Raw genomic sequence first — 17674 nt, 5'->3', positions numbered from 1 at the left:
CACCGCCTGCCACTTTTCTGCCCCGGTCGCCTTGCGGCCGGGGCGGAAAACGAATAATATGGTGGCGGTGTCTATCAGACACCACCAGCCATATTATGAAAGGCTTTTTGGCAAGCCTTTCTGTGGCGGAAAGGCAGGCGGTCTTCACTCTGGGGGCACCCTGCGGGCCCTCAGAGTGAAGGTGGGTAGGGGCTTGCACAAGGGGGGTACCTGTGGTACCCCCCACATTTGCATAAACAAATCGGCAGGCACCGCGCGGTGCCTGCCGCTTTGTTTATGCAAAAGCTGAAAAGCAATTTTTGTATTGTGGCGGGCGGAGCAGAGAGCTCCGCCCGCCACAATACTTAAAATACAGGAGGTGCCCGCCACTGTGGCGGGCACATCCTAATGCCCCTCACGGGACCCCCGCCCTTATGGCGGGCGGTCCCATTTACCGATGGGATGGCCCGCCCGCCGTCCTAATGAGGCCCTATGTCTGTAAAAATAAAAAAAAGTTACCTCTCATTAATGAGAAAGATATTATGCACTATGAAGTACAAGTTGTTGTGCTAAATTAATGGAGGTATGTTAGCCAGTGCGAAGAGTAATTTGCTACTCTCTGCTGTCTGCAGCTGGGGCAGCTGTAATGGACAACTATCTTACTTTAATTCCAATGGCCCTCCTCCTCCCCAAATGTCTTTTAAATTCTACCCTGATCCCAAAGAGGCACATGAATGATAAATAAGATACTACTTCACACACATCCTATAAAAGTACACTTGTTCTGTCTGCCATAAGTAGATGGTGGGTAAAACGATGCATGGCATGACAAGGAAAGGAATGGGATATATAAATTATATATGGCACGTTCGTCACAGAGTGTGCCATGCGCAAAACTTAAAATCAGATGTTTAGTCCCACTTTAATCCCTGGCCTCACCCCCACCACAAATTATTTCCAACAAATGTATTCACTTGATAGTAAGGAAAGGAAACTTAAGTTACTTTACTGCAGGGTAAGTTATAAGGGTTAGGTCTGGTATGTAGAGCTTTTGTTACAGAGTAGTGGGGTGCCACTGATCATCATCATGTGCCTAAGCGTTGGGTTATTCAGTCACTGTAGTTGACAAAATACAAAAGGGAAAAATTTGAACAGGCGTATTTCTATTATCGAAACCATGAAATATATGAATTACTTCACATGGCCATAAAAATGTGGCACAAGCCAAGAATTAATTTTTTAAGTTTTTGGTAGGCTGGGACAGAATTTAGGAAAGAAAAAAGGAGTGAAGTACTGAGAGATGACTGGGTGGGCGAAAGGAAACACACCTTATGTTCGGTTTGCAATGCATTGAAAACTTTGTAAATGCTTCTTTAACTGAAGCAGATGCACATTCACAGCCAACACGGCAATCACAAATTGAACTATGCTGCACTTAGGTCATGGGTGTTGAAATGCAATGGGCAGGGAGGGAGGTGATGAATGATGATGGGTAGGATGCATTTCGGCCTTGCTTAACAAATACAATGGGCCAAAGGAGTGGATACAAAATATAAATACCCCCCACTTTAAACCATAGCTTTGATAAAACTAAGCTGGTGAAGTAGGTGAGCAGGCACTTCTCCAAAAGAGCTCCCTTGTTTCTCCATTCAGCAAATATTCATTCATCATTTCATTGTTCTATTCATCCTTTGATCGTCACCAATTAAGCTTTACTTTCTTTCATCCATTCTTTCACTAAAATTTCCAATCCATGTATCCATATCTATCCTTCCATATATCCATCCATTGATTATCCACTCTTTTAATCATCCTTTTACCCATCCATCCATTTACCCACTTACGCATCCTTTCACCCACCCAGACATCCTTTCACTCATACACCATTTCACCCATCCTTCCATTTAACCTTCCATTCTTTCCAGTTTCCATCAACCCATTTTATTTATTTTTTATTTTATTTTATAGGTTTTATGTAGCGCTAGCTAGACCTGAGGGTATCAAAGCACTTTACATATAATGCAGGATTGTTCCATAGAAGTACATATAAATCTGCAGATCGTACATAGAAGTACATAAAAAATACAGACCAAGAAAAATGTTGAGAAGTCAAGGTAATACAAAAAAGAGGACATTAGAACAGGACAAGTTAATGTGTGAATGACAAGAAGAAGCTTAAATAATCAAATGCCTGCCTTAAAGGGCCTAAAGGATTGGGTGTGATCATAGGGAGCATAGCTTAGTTTGTTTGAATATTAAAGTATTTGTTGAGCAGAAGGTATTTAAAGTACCCATTTGAAGCATGGAAAGGATGGGTTACAGCAGAGATCTCTAGGGAGTGCGTTCCAGATCCTAGGAGCATCCTAAAACCCATGATTTGTAGCATTCCTTATGAGCTTTTGTCTGTGGAGTTGCAGTTAAAAGAAGCCATTATAAAACAACCACCACTGTAGCTGCTAAAGTGGGGGTTTTCACAAGTCATGACACCCTTGCAGTGAGTATTATAGTCATTGTCAATAAGTAAGCAATCTGACTTACTGCTGCCAGTCTCTCCCACCGCTGTGTCTGCCCCTCCAACCTCCTCTGTGCCTGCAGCAGAACTGCTGCTGGCCCTAGCACTTATGGTCTGTGCGGCTGGAAAACAACATGACACTTTTGTAGATGCCAGATACACCTCCCCTTATTTTATTTTAACAAAATACAACCACAATACATCACTAAAGTTCAGTTAGCAGTATCTTCTATCAAAAATATTGCTTTGGGCATTTTGTTGGTTGACAATGTTAAAAAAGCCAGGTAGTCAAGCCAACCAAAACCTTTTCATAATGAAAGGGCAGAGCTATAGCCCATGATGACTCTAAGTCATTCAAGCACATAGAAGTGGTGGAATGATGGTCAATGAAGGACAAATGGTATTGGTTGGCAAACACATTGTTTTTTATTTTTTATATTAATATTGATTTTAGATGATAACATCTTCACTGAAGCAATATGCACCATAAGTACAATAATTTAACCTAGCTTTCCACATCAGCAGTAGTGAGTTTGAGTAATACAGGAAAAGGTCCACTATATCTTTTTGCCATTGTAACTTCTGTTCCCCACCTGCTACGTTTACGAATCATTTTCCAACATTCCCAGCCTCTGGGGTATACATGTAATAAAATTATGTCTTAATTGTGCCTTACGAATGCTCTCGCTATCCCATTAGGTAACTGTCTGATACATACATTTCAATTTTTTTCAGCTATTCCCAGTGTTTGTAGCTGTCTCATTAGTACTCATTGCTGCCAAAATGGTGCACCTCTTATATGCCTTCAAGGCGGATCATCTAGAGTTGGAGCAGCTGCCTTCTGCGCCATCCCATAGCTATGATATAAGCTCCAGAAGTTCTTAGGTTGGCTTGGGGGCGGGGGAGCAGTTTTCTGTACAACTCTGTTTGTGTATTGCAGTACATCAGATCGTTTTCCCAGTTAGCCATTTTGGGAATCAGACCCCTTGACCAATTGATCGCCACTCTGCGTTTTGCTGGTATTAGCCCCATATTTACCTGTCTTCTTATCCCGTTAGGGAGTAGCTTTGAGTACCCTAATAATGCCAGCATGGGATCTAAGGTCAACTCCATACCAATTATATCGCTTATTTTCCTAAATATTTGTTCCCAGAATTCCGCAATCCCAGGGCATATCCAGGCTAAATGCATAAACTCCACTGGCAACATACCGCACCTATCACAACTTGCTGTGTCCCTAAGGCCATAGCGGTGCAACCGTTCAGGTGTATAATATACTCTGTTGAGAAATTTGAACTGAATTCATCTTTGTCTCCGATTCAATGATATTTGCGTTGTATTTTCACCCAGTTCTCCCTGCCACTCTAGCCTGGCTATTGTATACCTGTGTACCCTTGCGCCTCAATCTCTGACCATTCACATACTTTTCCATCTACAAACAAGTCACCTATTTCCTGAATGCCTACTGATCTGAGGGCATTCACCACTGCCTGTTCCTTACAGATCGAAAGTCAGCTGCACCATCCTATAGGGGTAATGGGTGAATGTAATATAGCTCCAGCTTGTTGTTTCAGCACAAAGTGCCACACATGTATCGTAGCATTCACAGAGTCTAGCACTCCGGTCCTGCGTGTGGAGACCTGAAACAGCAAAGCTAGGAGTGGCAAAGGGGCCGCAACCATTTTCTCTATACACATATGGGACATTTCCGGCATGTCATGTATCAGGCAAAGGCAATGTTACCTCACACTTTCCTGCTATGCTTCACTGTCATAGAAACTGCTGGTATACTGTATAAATGAAGTATTGCACAACATGGAATGGTCCACCATGACATTGGCCACTCTCTTGTAAAGTGTAAGAGCATGAGCAAAAAAAGAAGGCCTTTTCAACAAACATGTGTGGTGAATAACAGCTTACTTGAGGTTGCAATCTTCACAGTAGATATTAGGGTACCACAAATCTTTTCTTACAGTACCGCCCGTTATTTATAGGGGGGAGGGAAAACTAACTAACAGGAAAACTATGGACTAGTACAGACAGGAATAGGTCAGCTACAAAAACTTGAAATACTGAAAAAAGGATAATGCAAGGATAACACGAAATAAACAAAAATTCAATAGGAGAGTTGTAAAAAGGAGACAGTATAAAAAAATAAACAAGGCAAAATTAAAATGAGTCTGTCACAGGGTTGGGGATCCACTTCAGGGCATGGGGGAAATGAAAACATAAGAGGATCAGTTTTCCCTTTATATTGCACCTCATTTTTACTTTCAGCCACACCGCCATATTGCCTTGTGCCTTAAGGAAGGCAATATGGCCAACGCAATAAGGAAGATCTTTCCAAATGAGGTCGCACACTGCTCGTCCCATCAGCGTGTGACCCCGGAGCATGATGGTCAATCAATCAATCAATCAATGTAAAGCGCGTTACTCACCCGGGAGGGTCTCAAGGCGCTGGGGGAGAGGGGTATGTTACTGCTCGAACAGCCAGGTTTTGAGCTGCTTCCTGAAGGAGAGATGGTCTTGGGTTCGCCGAAGGTGGGTCGGGAGGGAGTTCCAAGTCTTGGCTGCCAGGTAGGGGAAGGATCTTCCTCCGGCGGTGGCTCTGTGGATGCATGGTACGGTTGCGAGTGCGTGGCTGGTCGATCGTGGCTGGCGGGTGGGCGTGTAGAAGGTCATGCGGTCGTTGAGGTACTTGGGGCCCAGGTCGTGGAGAGCTTTGTGTGCGTGGGTGAGGAGTCTGAATGTGATTCTCTTGCTAACGGGGAGCCAGTGCAGATCTCTCAGGTGTCTGGTGATGTGGCTGTGTCGATGGTTGTCCAGGATGAGTCGTGCGGAGGCGTTCTGGATGCGTTGGAGTCTTTTTTGAAGTTTGGCTGTGGTTCCGGCGTAGAGAGTGTTTCCGTAGTCCAGTCGGCTGGTGACGTGTGCCTGGGTGACGGTCTTCCTGGTTTCAGTGGGGATCCATCTGAAGATCTTTCAGAGCATGCGCAGGGTGTTGAAGCACGAGGATGATACGGCGTTGACTTATCATCATTGATGTAGTCGGTATAAGCGGGTGCGCTTCTACCCGAGTGTTGAGTCCTCAAGGTGTTCACTGGTGTGCTTGCCATCCCTGGACACGTGTTTCGAGGTCATTACCTCTCATCAGCAGGGATTAGGCGGGTGCAAGGGGTAGCTGCTTGAGCTGCCGTAAAAGTTCATAGGTCCAGATACCTCTTGTGGCGCGCAGGTGCGTTGTCTCGAGGTCGTCACCTCCACCGGCTCAAGGGAGCCTGTATAAAGAGTCAGCGTGTGACCCCGGAGCATGATGGTCAATGTAGTCGGTATAAGCGGGTGCGCTTCTACCCGAGTGTTGAGTCTTCAAGGTGTTCACTGGTGTGCTTGCCATCCCTGGACACGTGTTTCGAGGTCATTACCTCTCATCAGCAGTGTGCGACCTCATTTGGAAAGGCAATAAGGAAGATGGTCCCTTTAAGAGTTGGAACTTCCAGGAGTATTGTACCTCCTGCCCTGAGAACGTCACAAGAATGGGAGGACCAACCGAAATCATTACCCACCGGGCATTTTATTTAAACCCCAGTAGAACTGAGAGTGCAAAAACCATAGAGAGAAAGGACGAGATGCCGACATGACAAGAAGAGCAGAAGAAGGACTTATGTGGGTCTTGCGGCATTGATAACAAGCTGGACACTGTGTTGGAGAAACTACGGCAACAAGAGCCTTCATTCCTCAATCTGAGGCCAGAGGAGACGCTCGACCTTGACTTACCCGAAGAAGCTGCAGAGACCGCAGGGAGCTGACGGTGTCACGAGCTGTCAAGCCACATTCCTGGAGGAGCGCGGCTCCCCCAGGTACAAATTTGTCTGCAGGGCCTGGTAGGGAGGAAAGGGCTAACAAGCCTTAACTGGGAACAAGAGAGGAGAAATACCATTTAGACTACTATACTATCACACTAGTGAAGGTAAATTCTTTAAGGGTGAATATTCCCCATCATCACCCCCCCCTTAAAGCACTGCTAAAGAAGGAGAACACATTTTTGTTTTCCAGGGCCTCTGTTCTTTCCAAGGCACCAACACCATCTGGCACGCCGAAGAAGACGACTCTTGCAGGACCCTAAAAGGAAAAGAAATAAAGAGAAACACTGTTAGAGTCATCGCAAGACTGTTCACTATGAAATAAAATAGTGAGAGAAAAAAACATTTACGCTCTCTGCATTATTATTAACACGCTAATTCCTTACAGCCTAATTGAGGCCAGAGGTAAATGTTATTAAAATAATAATAATAATAATAGTAATAATAATAACTGTACTTACTGGGATCAACAGAACCATTGGCCTCGGTGCAGGTGGTAGCATCCCCGCCGGCTCCCAGAACTGCCTCGGATGAATCATCCCTGTTCTTGCCCTTCAGTGCTGATGTGAGAAAAAAAGAAGTAAAAAAATCAGATAGTGGTACAGTAGATATCCCTAAAAATATGTTGACAGGCAAACACAGTAACATTGTACTTTTCTAAATCAGATCACCTATAGATTATTGACTATTGAGTTGACCATACTAATCCTAATCCCTATGCCAAATGTCCTAAACTACATTGCGATGATTGATCTTTGACTCTCATCTCATTCTCATTTCTCAACCCTCTTGATAGGCCAACTTAACCTCCCGTTTTTAAATTCATAAATGCATACTACACATCACTGTGAGATTTCTTGGGACTGTATGATCTACATTAAAAAAAAGTCACAGAGAACACCAACTCATGGATATCACTTTCTTGATGGCAGGAGGACAGACGAGTCTGCAATGCCTTCTTGAATAATCAGCCAAAGTGAGCCCCGAGTACTATTAGATAGTGCTGAGCACCTGGCCAGCTCAAACTGGATCACATAATACTCTTAACGTAAACTTAACTTACCTCTGAGTGTGTAACATGCTATTTAAAAAAAAAATTGCATTTTAGAAACCAAACAATCAATTATTACTCACCAAGCCCTGCAACCTTGTCACCCAGCAGGTCGAGCAGGTTTTGTTCGCGATCGATGATGTCCACCCAGTGGTTCGTAAGCTGCTGTTGGGTGCGGTGGATGTGAGTGGTGTGATGCATCTTCCTCCAAAATTGTAGGCGATGCTCCTGCAGGGGGTAACCTCTCCGAGGCCTGTCACCTGCTGCCAGAATGGGGGGTGCTGGTGCTGCACTTAAAAAACAAGTGTTGCCACCTCCGCCTCACAAAAAATGGTGCAGGCTGCACCCCTTGGCCCTGCTTCTACCTCTATCATCCTGCTCTGCCATGGGGCTGGGTGGGGGAAAAAAGGAGGAGAAATAGGAAAAGGAAGGGAGAAATACCTAAAGAACTAAAGAGAAAACCCAATAAAGTACAAAAAAGTAACGAAAAACACAAAAAATGACAAAACTTAAAATATACAAACTCAAAGGGGCACACTGAGGCAAAAAAACAAGGAGTGGATGAGTTGGATCGAGGGAGGATTGGAAAGATTAAGGGTGGATTGAAAAAACGGGCTCAGCACCATGCACAGAACAGAAAACAAAATGGCAGCGCCCATGTAATCTGCATTGTACTGTTTGAGTGCAATTTCCACCACAGGAACACACCTGTGCTACTAGAACATAATAATGTGCCGCAAATAGGTGCATCAAGCAGAATCTCAATAGAGTGTCACAGAATTTTTGGCCCGCTTCGCAGACCTACACTAGCTATACCCTGACCTACTCCCCACCACTGGGGCAGAGATATCCACACAGAAAAGTTTGGATAGCCGGAGGTGGAGATCTGTGACTGTAGGTTTGCGAATTTGTAGTCCATGATTAGTACTATTGGAGAACTACTTTGTGCACTCCAAAATCCCTTTTGTGAATCATAACCAGAATATTGTTCTCAATACAAATGTTCTCAGTTAATGCTTTGTTGAAATTTTGCAATGCAATGAGAAACTCCTTGGCAATCAATAGAAGATTATAAAATTACACAATAAAAGACATGTGTGAACAAATTATTTGTGGTATTTATGGTTATTTTTTAATTTTTTTGTAGATAAATATTTCTTTAATTTATTATTGTCTCATGGAACAGAAAAAGTATTACAAAATGTATCCTATATAGGGTATGTGTCAACAAAGAAAAAAACACAATACATCACAGATAAAAGATACATTCGCAGCAATCTTATTAGGCTGAGAAATCAAATTTACAACAAAAACAACAAGAACAATAAACATAGATACATATAATACAGGATCAATCAAATACACATACATAATATTTCATATGATTCTTTTTATATAATATATTTATATATATACGAGTTAAAATTGTGGTATATAATAACAAAAAAAATAGTTTTACTATTTATCAGTTGCAATTCATCTGTTGCCTAATGCATCAGAAACTGTAAAAACTCTTCTACGCGCCTTTTGGTGTGAAGCCATGCCTTCTTCAGGAAGAGCCACAGATGAAGATGTTGTAAAAAAACCCTGTAATACCACATATTCAGACATGGCCATACTCAAATATTATGATATATATTCACTGAGGAACAACTCAGTGAAAAGTAGGTAATGAAGGTAATTACTGTGAGGGAACAATATAGGATAAATTAGCATATAGATTTAGGTTTACATCCAAAGTGATAGATACCCAAGAAAATAAGAATAACACAAATGCAGCTACATCGTCATGTTGTAGCTATTGGGAAATAAAAAAAAGAATGTAATATTGTGTATCCCAAAAGAGGAGAGAAGAGATGAGGTGTGTAGAGATCTTGTGCAGTCTCCATCATTTAATGGTTGCAGCATCTTATGTCAAGAGCATAATGTAAAAAGAGAGCAGTAAATATGATTGTCAGGGCCTTGAGTTATACTCTGCCATTTCGGCGGAGACACTCTATGAAGGAATATGGTGTGACTTCGATTTTCAGAGGGTGACCTCCAACCTGGCAGGTCAGGGGAGACTATAGCCTCTGCTTGCCAGTGTGGTGGTTGCCATGAAGGGTGTGTTTGGTGCACCCCTCATTATACCAGTTAATTACCAATGTGTACCTGCCTCCTTAGCCTCAGTGGTTACTTGGGTCTCCTAGTTATAATAACTCTGTACTTCTTCCTTTCTCATCCATTTTCATCCCAAACTATGCAGATCTTCCTTGGCTACCCTTCAAATTTGCCTCTCCTCATTTACCTCCTCTCCAGCTCCGCCTGTATCTCTAATCTTCTCTCTGCTGTGCGTCTTCTTTCTACCCTCTTCTCAATCCCTCCATTTGCTCACTTCATTCATATCAACTCCATTCTCCTCACTGCCTTCTACTTTTGCCCCACCCTTTGTCAAGTCCTCACACTCAGACATCTGTCTCATATCCGATCTAAGTATGGCTGTTGAAGTTTTAGTGTTCAGGAAGAAATTCACAATAGAAGTGATTAGGAACTCATCTTTCTCTGATGAGTGCAAGGAGTCATCAAGTATGAGAGGCAAAGTTGGTGTGAGCTGAGATGTACCCATATTAGGCTTGACTTTGTCGAATGTTTTGTCTCTATCACAAGGACTTCACACAATAGTACGATCCTAAGTCCTGTTGAGGCTTGACATTGTAACATTCGATTCATAGGCCCTCCTAAAGTACACCTAACCCTAATAAAGGCAGTCTTTAATGCAGTTTCTTGCATTTGTAAGCAGGCATTATAATTGCATCATGATAATTAAATTGACATTTCAGTGCGTACCCATAGAAATCAGATCAATGTACAAAATAACATCCTTTCCACCAAACGTTTCCGTTACGCTCTCCTCAAACTCTGGCAAATAAGCTGAAAACATCAGGGGTGCAAGCCTCTGTACAAACTGCTCAACCTCTTTTATTGCAACAAGAATAAGGTGATGTATGGAATACCTGAACTAATCTCAATCCATCATACTATGCCAACCATACCACCTCAGTTTGGACGAAGACATATGCAAATCAGTCTTGACCCTGCTCCAATGGAAACTGTCCAACTTGAACTGCCAAGCCAGGTTCTCTATGAACCGGAATACAAGCAACCTAGGACCGGTTTCACCATGATAAACCCATTTGCCAGGTATAACTTGATTCCGGTGGCACAGTGAGCATAGGACCCATGTCTGGGCATCCATCGGACTTAGGGCATCAACTGAAACAACAAGGTGATGGATGGAATGCTTGAATTAATCTCAGCCACTGGCAGTCAGCAATCTGTTTTATTGTAAACTGCCATGTTTCATAATATACTGCAGTCTAACCCAATATTTTTTCTGGATGTGCTGCCAAAATCTTGGCCTCCCTTCCTCTGTCCATCCATACTACCTCTTCACACTTCTCATTAAAATATATATTTGAAATGTCTTGTCTTTCCACATTTGCAAACTGAACTCATCCATGAGCTAGGTGTTCTTCCTAACCTAAGCACCTTTTTTCTCAGAGACAAGTGATTTGCAATTTACTACACAGCTTCCTTACTCAACTTACAACTGATGCTCATAATATTTAGCTTTCAAGTACACAATCATGATATTTTACTACTTTGAGATATTGTGAAAATAGTATTGCTGTCTCCCACCCAATGTAAATTATTTCTGACCCATCCTATCTCACACTGCACATACTCCTACCAAGGACATCTCCTTGTTACCAATAATCAGTTCTGGAAATTATATATTTTTACACTCTCTTTTCTGTAAATTGTTTACATCTCTTATTTTCTAATTTAGTAGATCGTTATATTTTTATCAACCTTTGTACCATGTCCGTTTAGTTATTTATTGTGAACAATCTTATTTGTATGTATTAGTATGTAAGGAACTCTGTTGCCTTGAGGTCTAGTTTACACTAAAGAAAACTACTAAAAGAACACTAATAATTATGCTGCCAAAATGGTGTTTAATGTGCTTGACAGCACAGCCTCTAGGTGCAATGGAATACTGCTATTTAGTAGCGTATAGAGGATGATCTGACATGTTTTACTCATTTTAAGCAGTTAGCTTCAGAGATAGGGGCTGATTAAGAGTACAGTGGGCCGAAGACCAATATGCTCACAGTGTAGGTCCGACTGCCGCCTCCTTGGTGGTCACGAAAGCACCCGGTTGCTGCAGGCTCAGACTGGAGCGAGCCTCTGCTGGGGATCTGCCGACTCCTGTGCCCCGCCTGACATCTTTGCTGAATTTCTCTGTTGGCTGTGCACCATCATCCCCCATGTGGACCCGGTAGTGGGAACTGCTTCGTGAGCCTCTGCCAATTTCTACCGATTCCATCTCTAAGGAACACCGTAGACTGCCGCTGCGACTGCAGTGTAAGACTGCCCGTCTTTCCTTATCCTGCATTGATTCAAGCGCCGTCCTTGGATTCTTGACCCATTAGGACTTACCTTTAAATATTGACGCTATCATTTCAAGATTTTTTCAGTGTCCCTGTACCGCAGATTGCCTGAGACAGAAGCTCCGGCTGGAGCGACTGGAGCTACCCAATATTATATCTCTGACGAATTGAGCGCTGAATGTGGAGCGCTATAGACTATAACCACTTAATGAAGGAATTTTCTCTATCCAAGCCATTTTTATTGTGACCTGTCTATCGTTATATCTCCATCAGTACCTTATAGTTGTGTGTGCGTCCCTAGTCCCATGGTACAACCCCGCCCTGAAGAAGGTGTAGCCTGAATTGGCCTTTAACACCGAAACATGCGTCGGCGTGATTCCCGTGGATGGCAGAAGCTTAACCAACTTTTTCCACCTATTTTGCCTCCACTGCTTGATTGTGGCCATGCAGATATATTTTATTTCCGCTACAGGCTCGGCTGTACCAGTTTGACTGCTTTGCATAAATGAGTGTGGGAATATTTGATTTTAGGAGTGTGAAAGGAGTGTGACTTCCAGTTTGGTTGCCTTGGAATGTGTGGGACGTGTATGTATTGTGCAAAGTTTGATATTTATATTATGAAAAATTATTCCCCTTGTTTTTTATTAAGTACATCATGGTGATCTGCTTATCACTATGTGATTTGAAATTAGCTTAATTACATTATCAATAAACGAAGAATAACTAAATGAAAATTGTGTGAAGTGTCCTGGGCTCTGACATTTATCTGTCACCTTGAGTCAAAAATCAAAGCTCCCCCTTGGGACTGTGAAATACGTTTTGGCAGGGGTTTTCTGTTGATTCTATTACGTTGCTGCCTCCTTGATGGTCCGACCACCTGAATATGACCATGCCAGTCAGACCACTAAGTGACCACCACCACTACCAGGATCATGGATCATGCAGTAGAGGCGGTGGGGAAAGTGGTTGGGACGAGAGGTGGTTCCAATGCCGGCACCGCCATCCAAAACACGGTCTGCCTTTCCTCCAACCTTTTCATGGTGAGGTCCCAGCCATGAAAAGATTGGCAGAAAGGCACAGAAGGGGCTACAAACAGGGTCTGAAGTTGATTTTGCTCACTGGACAAACACATGCCTATTTTGTAGACAAGGGTCATATTATACCAGAAAGTCCAGTGAGAGTTTGCTAAAACCTGCCAGGCTCATGATAAAAAAGTACGTTAATATAGCTACAGCCATCAACTTGTTTTAGTACATAATGCTATTTTTTTATTGAATTAAAGGGTAATAATTAATGTGACTTGGATAATGTTTTTTCTTTAAGGAGATGACATGTAGTCCTTGTACGTGAAGTTCCTCAATAATTAGAAAATCACTAGTAGAGTTGAGTTTTTAAAACTATTTTTTCATTATCATGGAAGCGTATTAACGTCCATTAGAATGTGAAATAATTATCAAACGCTACTATTATAGATTGAATGACTTCTAAAATAGGTAATGCAACTCCATGCCCTTTAGGATATGGAACTTTCTTTTTTTCTTTCAGATTCTCCTTTATATATTTCCTAGGTGACTAGTCATATCAGTAACAACAGCTATTATCAAAATTTTATAAAGCAAAACCGTTTGAAACTGCTAATCAACATTCATTTCTAAGCATTCAGCCCTAAGGTTTTTTTTTAAGTACATGAAGGGTCTCTTCTTTAACAAATATATTGTTCTATGACTGCTTGGAAATACATGTGTCAGGCCAATTAATAATATACGGTGTATTACTTGTCTTGAGAAATCTTCAAAACTATAATTTTGGCAATCATAAAACCCCTTTAAAAGGAAATCTTTTGAAATGCCTTGGAATATCAACCTTATCATTTTATTTATTTATTTTAAAGGTTTTATATAGTGCTGGCTGGACCCGGGGGTATCAGAGCACTTTACATGAGTTAAGATAATACAGGCACACTACAATTTTTCAAATCATGGAGAACACATAGGTTAGATTGAGTAGAACAAGTAGCAAAATACACATTAACAAATGATGCCGCAACAGGGATAAGAAACATAAATAAATGGGTACAAGTGTTCGAGTAATATATAGCATCCTGAGATGGAGGAGGGCTAGGAGGTAGTAGGGTGGAGGGATTGGGGGAGTGATGTTAATGGGGGAGAGAAGAATATACAGGGGCGGTGAGAGCAGGGGAAGGGATGGATTATGGACCCCAATATTTTTTGAGCAAGTGCAGTTCGAGGTCTTTTTTAAGATGCTGTAGGAGGGGTTACAGCGCAGGTCTTTTGGGAGGACATTCCACATACTGGGGGCATTTCCAGAGAAAGAGCGAGACTGTGTGGTTTTCTTTTTGTCAGGGGTGGGAGGAGGAGGAGGGCGTTGGTGCTTCTCAATGGTCGGGCACATCCTGCTTTGTTGAGTTTATCAGTTAGATAAAGTGGGGCTTTTTGGTGAAGGGCTTTGTGCGTAATGCATGCCATCTTGAAGGTGGATCTGCCTTCGATGGGCAGCCATTTAAGGGCCTTTAGAGCTGGGGAGATGTGGTTGAAGCATTTGCAGTCCGTGATCAGCCTAGCCACAAGGTTTAGCACAGATTTGAGTGGGGCTAGGTGAACTTTAGGTGTTCCGGAGAGGATGGCGTTACCATAATCAATTTTTGAGAGGACCAGTGATTGGATGACCGATTGAACGTCATCAGCTGGGTTAAAGGGTTTGATTTTCTTGAGATGGCGTAAGGTGAAGAGAGCTCCTATGGCCAAATGTTTTATCTGGGACTGAAGGGTTAGGCTTTTGTCAATGGTGATGCCAAGTGATTTTACTGAGCTTGATAAGGAGAGCTGTCAGTTGAGGGCATTAAGGTCCGAGATCCATGTTTGGATAGGAAGAGGATTGTTTTTTGGAGAGAAGAGTATGATTTCTGTTTTTTTAGGGTTAAGTTTGAGATGGTTAGAGTGGAATCAGGATTAGATTTTAGACAGGGTGTTATTAAGGTGTAGAACGTCGGAATGGGATTTGATCTTATAGTAAAGCTGGGTGTCATCGGCATAGAGGTGATAGTTAATACTGACTTGTTTTAGAATGAGGGTAAGGGGTTCCATAAAGAGGTTGAAGAGTGAGGGGGAGAGAGTAGAAACCTGGGGGACACCTAGGGAGATGGGAGTGGGGTTAGAGATTGATTTGTTGTGTTCTGTGGTGCAGGAAGGAGGAGAACCATTTAGTACCAGTCCATTAAGGCCAAATCTAGGTTTGAGTGCATTAAGTAAGGCAGGGTGGGTAACTGTATCAAATGCTGCAGAGAGATCAAGGAGAATGAGTAGGCAGGTCTCGCCTTTGTCAAGAGAGTGATGGATGTTGTCAACAATACTTAGTATGGCAGTTTCTGTACTGCAGCCTTTTCGGAATCCCGATTGTAAGGAGTCAAGTAGGTTAAAGGAGACAATTTGTTTGTCCGGTTGAAGAAGGGCACATTTTTCAAGAGCTTTAGAAGGAGGGGGAGGATGGAGATGGGGCGGAGAATATTTAGGTCATTAGGGTCAGCATTGGGATTTTTAAGAATGGGAGTTATTTGTCCGAGTGGGAGAGAGGGAGGGACACATTCCGAGGTAAAGAGGAGTTGATGATAGAGGTCCATTAAGGAGCAATGATGTGCTTGAGCTCCTGAACATGGTTAGCGGGAGAGGGTCTTCGGTGTGCAAAGTAGGTTTAAGTTTGGAGATGATGTTAGAGACTTCGAGTTCTGTTACAGGTTGGAAATTGAGCCAGGAGGAGTTGTTTTTAGACTGGCTGGAATCCGGATGAGTAGTGGCAGGAGGGGGGGTTTAATAGGGAGGGAGGTGTAGAAGTCGAGGCATTGATAGATAGGGGATGAGGGGGAGATGTTAGGAAGGATTGGTCTATAATGGCTATTTTTTCAGAGAAGAAGTTATCAATTTCTTCGCATCTGTCAGTTGTGGCCAACAGGGTTGGGGCCGAGGAGGTTTGGTTTCGTCCTATGTTGAACAGCTCTCTGGGTCGATTTTTCGCTTGATCGAGTTGGGTACGGAAGAAGGAGGCCTTTTCCATGAAAATGTTTTTATTATATCTGGCTCTGGCGGATCTGAGGAGGCTAGATGGGCGGGGGAGGGTAGTTGTCTCCATGTTCTTTGAGCGAGTCTAAGAGCACACTTTCGTCACTGAAGTTGGAATTGTACCTTGATTTAGACTGAATGTTTCTTAGGGTTTTAACGGGGCAATTTGGTCTAGTACATCGATGACGGTTTTGATAAAATGTTCAGTGAGTTCATTGGCATTTAGGGAGAGAGGGGTGAGCAGAAGTTGTGTTTGGAGTTTAGATTCCAGTTCACCAGGGGGGGTGCAATTAAGATTTCTGGTCCATTTAGAGACTTTAATGTTGTTATTGAGAGAGGGTGGGTTAATGTTTGCGATCGAGAACAGAATCAGGTGATGATCAGACCAGTCAATGGGTAGGATGTCAGAGCGGGAAGCCAAGTCGTTGCTGGTAATGATGGCGTCAAGAGTGGCTCCTTTGGAGTGGGTGGGAGAGTGGCAGAGTTGTTTGAGGTTATTGATTTCAAGAAGGTTGGTGAGGAGGTTGACTGAAGAGTCATCAGTCATGTTCCACTGGAGATTAAAATCTCCAAGGTAGAGATTTTTCGTGTTAGAGAGAGAGGATTGGTTAAGAAGTTTGTATTGTTACTCAATGGAGGGGAGTGGATCTCCAGGTGGGTGGTAGATATTATGCAATCAAATCGGGGGGAAACCTTGAGACTTAAGCTTAGTTTCAAGACATTCAAAGGTATTGTGGTCTGGGTTTTTTACAAGGAAAAGTTGGAGTTCATTTTTTAAAATTTGTGTTTTGGAGTATGTAACGCGAACTTCCAAGAACAATGATATACATTTCAAGACATCAACCCAATAACTAGAACTCCTTTGCAATCCTGAACATATGCCCCAGGATGCCTTTCAAAGATTTGCATGCCCACCATTCATTCATTTGCTTCAAGTTTAATTTATTAAATTTCTCCAGCATACACTATATGCTATAGAAATGTTTTATTAGATCTAAGACACTCACAAATCTGTAGAAGTACTAACATTTAGGTACAAAACAAAACTTGAGAGTCAAGGGCCTCGATTAAAAAATAAAACTCAATGTAGCTTCATTTGATCTTGCAATCAAAAGACCTTTACTAATTTTCAATACAGTATCTTACTAATGACCATAAGCCCTAAATATTTACAGTCAACAGTCATACATGGAGAAGATATACTCCTACTGCTCATAAGCCAGCAATGTATCTGCTGTAGTTTAAAAGCAACTAATTGCCAACCTTATTTTACCTTCTCTATTTTTAGGACTTTCAGGGAAACTCATTCTGTCTCACAAACTCTACATATAAACTATGTCACAACATTGAATATTGATTGGAGAACATTACTGGTAATCATGTTTGGCATACAATCATGCTGGTAATTAATCTAAGCAATAAGCTCATTCTAATCACATTAATGATGTTAAAGACAGGTTTACAATATATCAATATATCAACGAGAGCAATCAATTGTTACGTTCCTTAATCTTTCTCTAAGTATAAAAATAGGAAATCTTATAGGGATTTGAAAATATACCAAGGATCCGTAGGGGACATCCCAGGTTTTTGAGCAGACCCCACAACGCGCATCAAAAATAGAGACCATTTTTGGTTCAGTTATATTTAGTTAATCCCCTGAAACCTAATTATGTGTCTTTATAACTATAAAAAGATGAGATGCAAGGCATTCTGGATTAAAGAGTAACAGTACTATGTCATCTGGGTTTGCAAGTACTTTACTA

This window comes from Lissotriton vulgaris, chromosome 4_1, assembly GCF_964263255.1.
Source record: "Lissotriton vulgaris chromosome 4_1, aLisVul1.2, whole genome shotgun sequence".
Classification (NCBI taxonomy): domain Eukaryota; kingdom Metazoa; phylum Chordata; class Amphibia; order Caudata; family Salamandridae; genus Lissotriton; species Lissotriton vulgaris.
Note: the sequence above shows the minus strand (reverse complement) of the source record.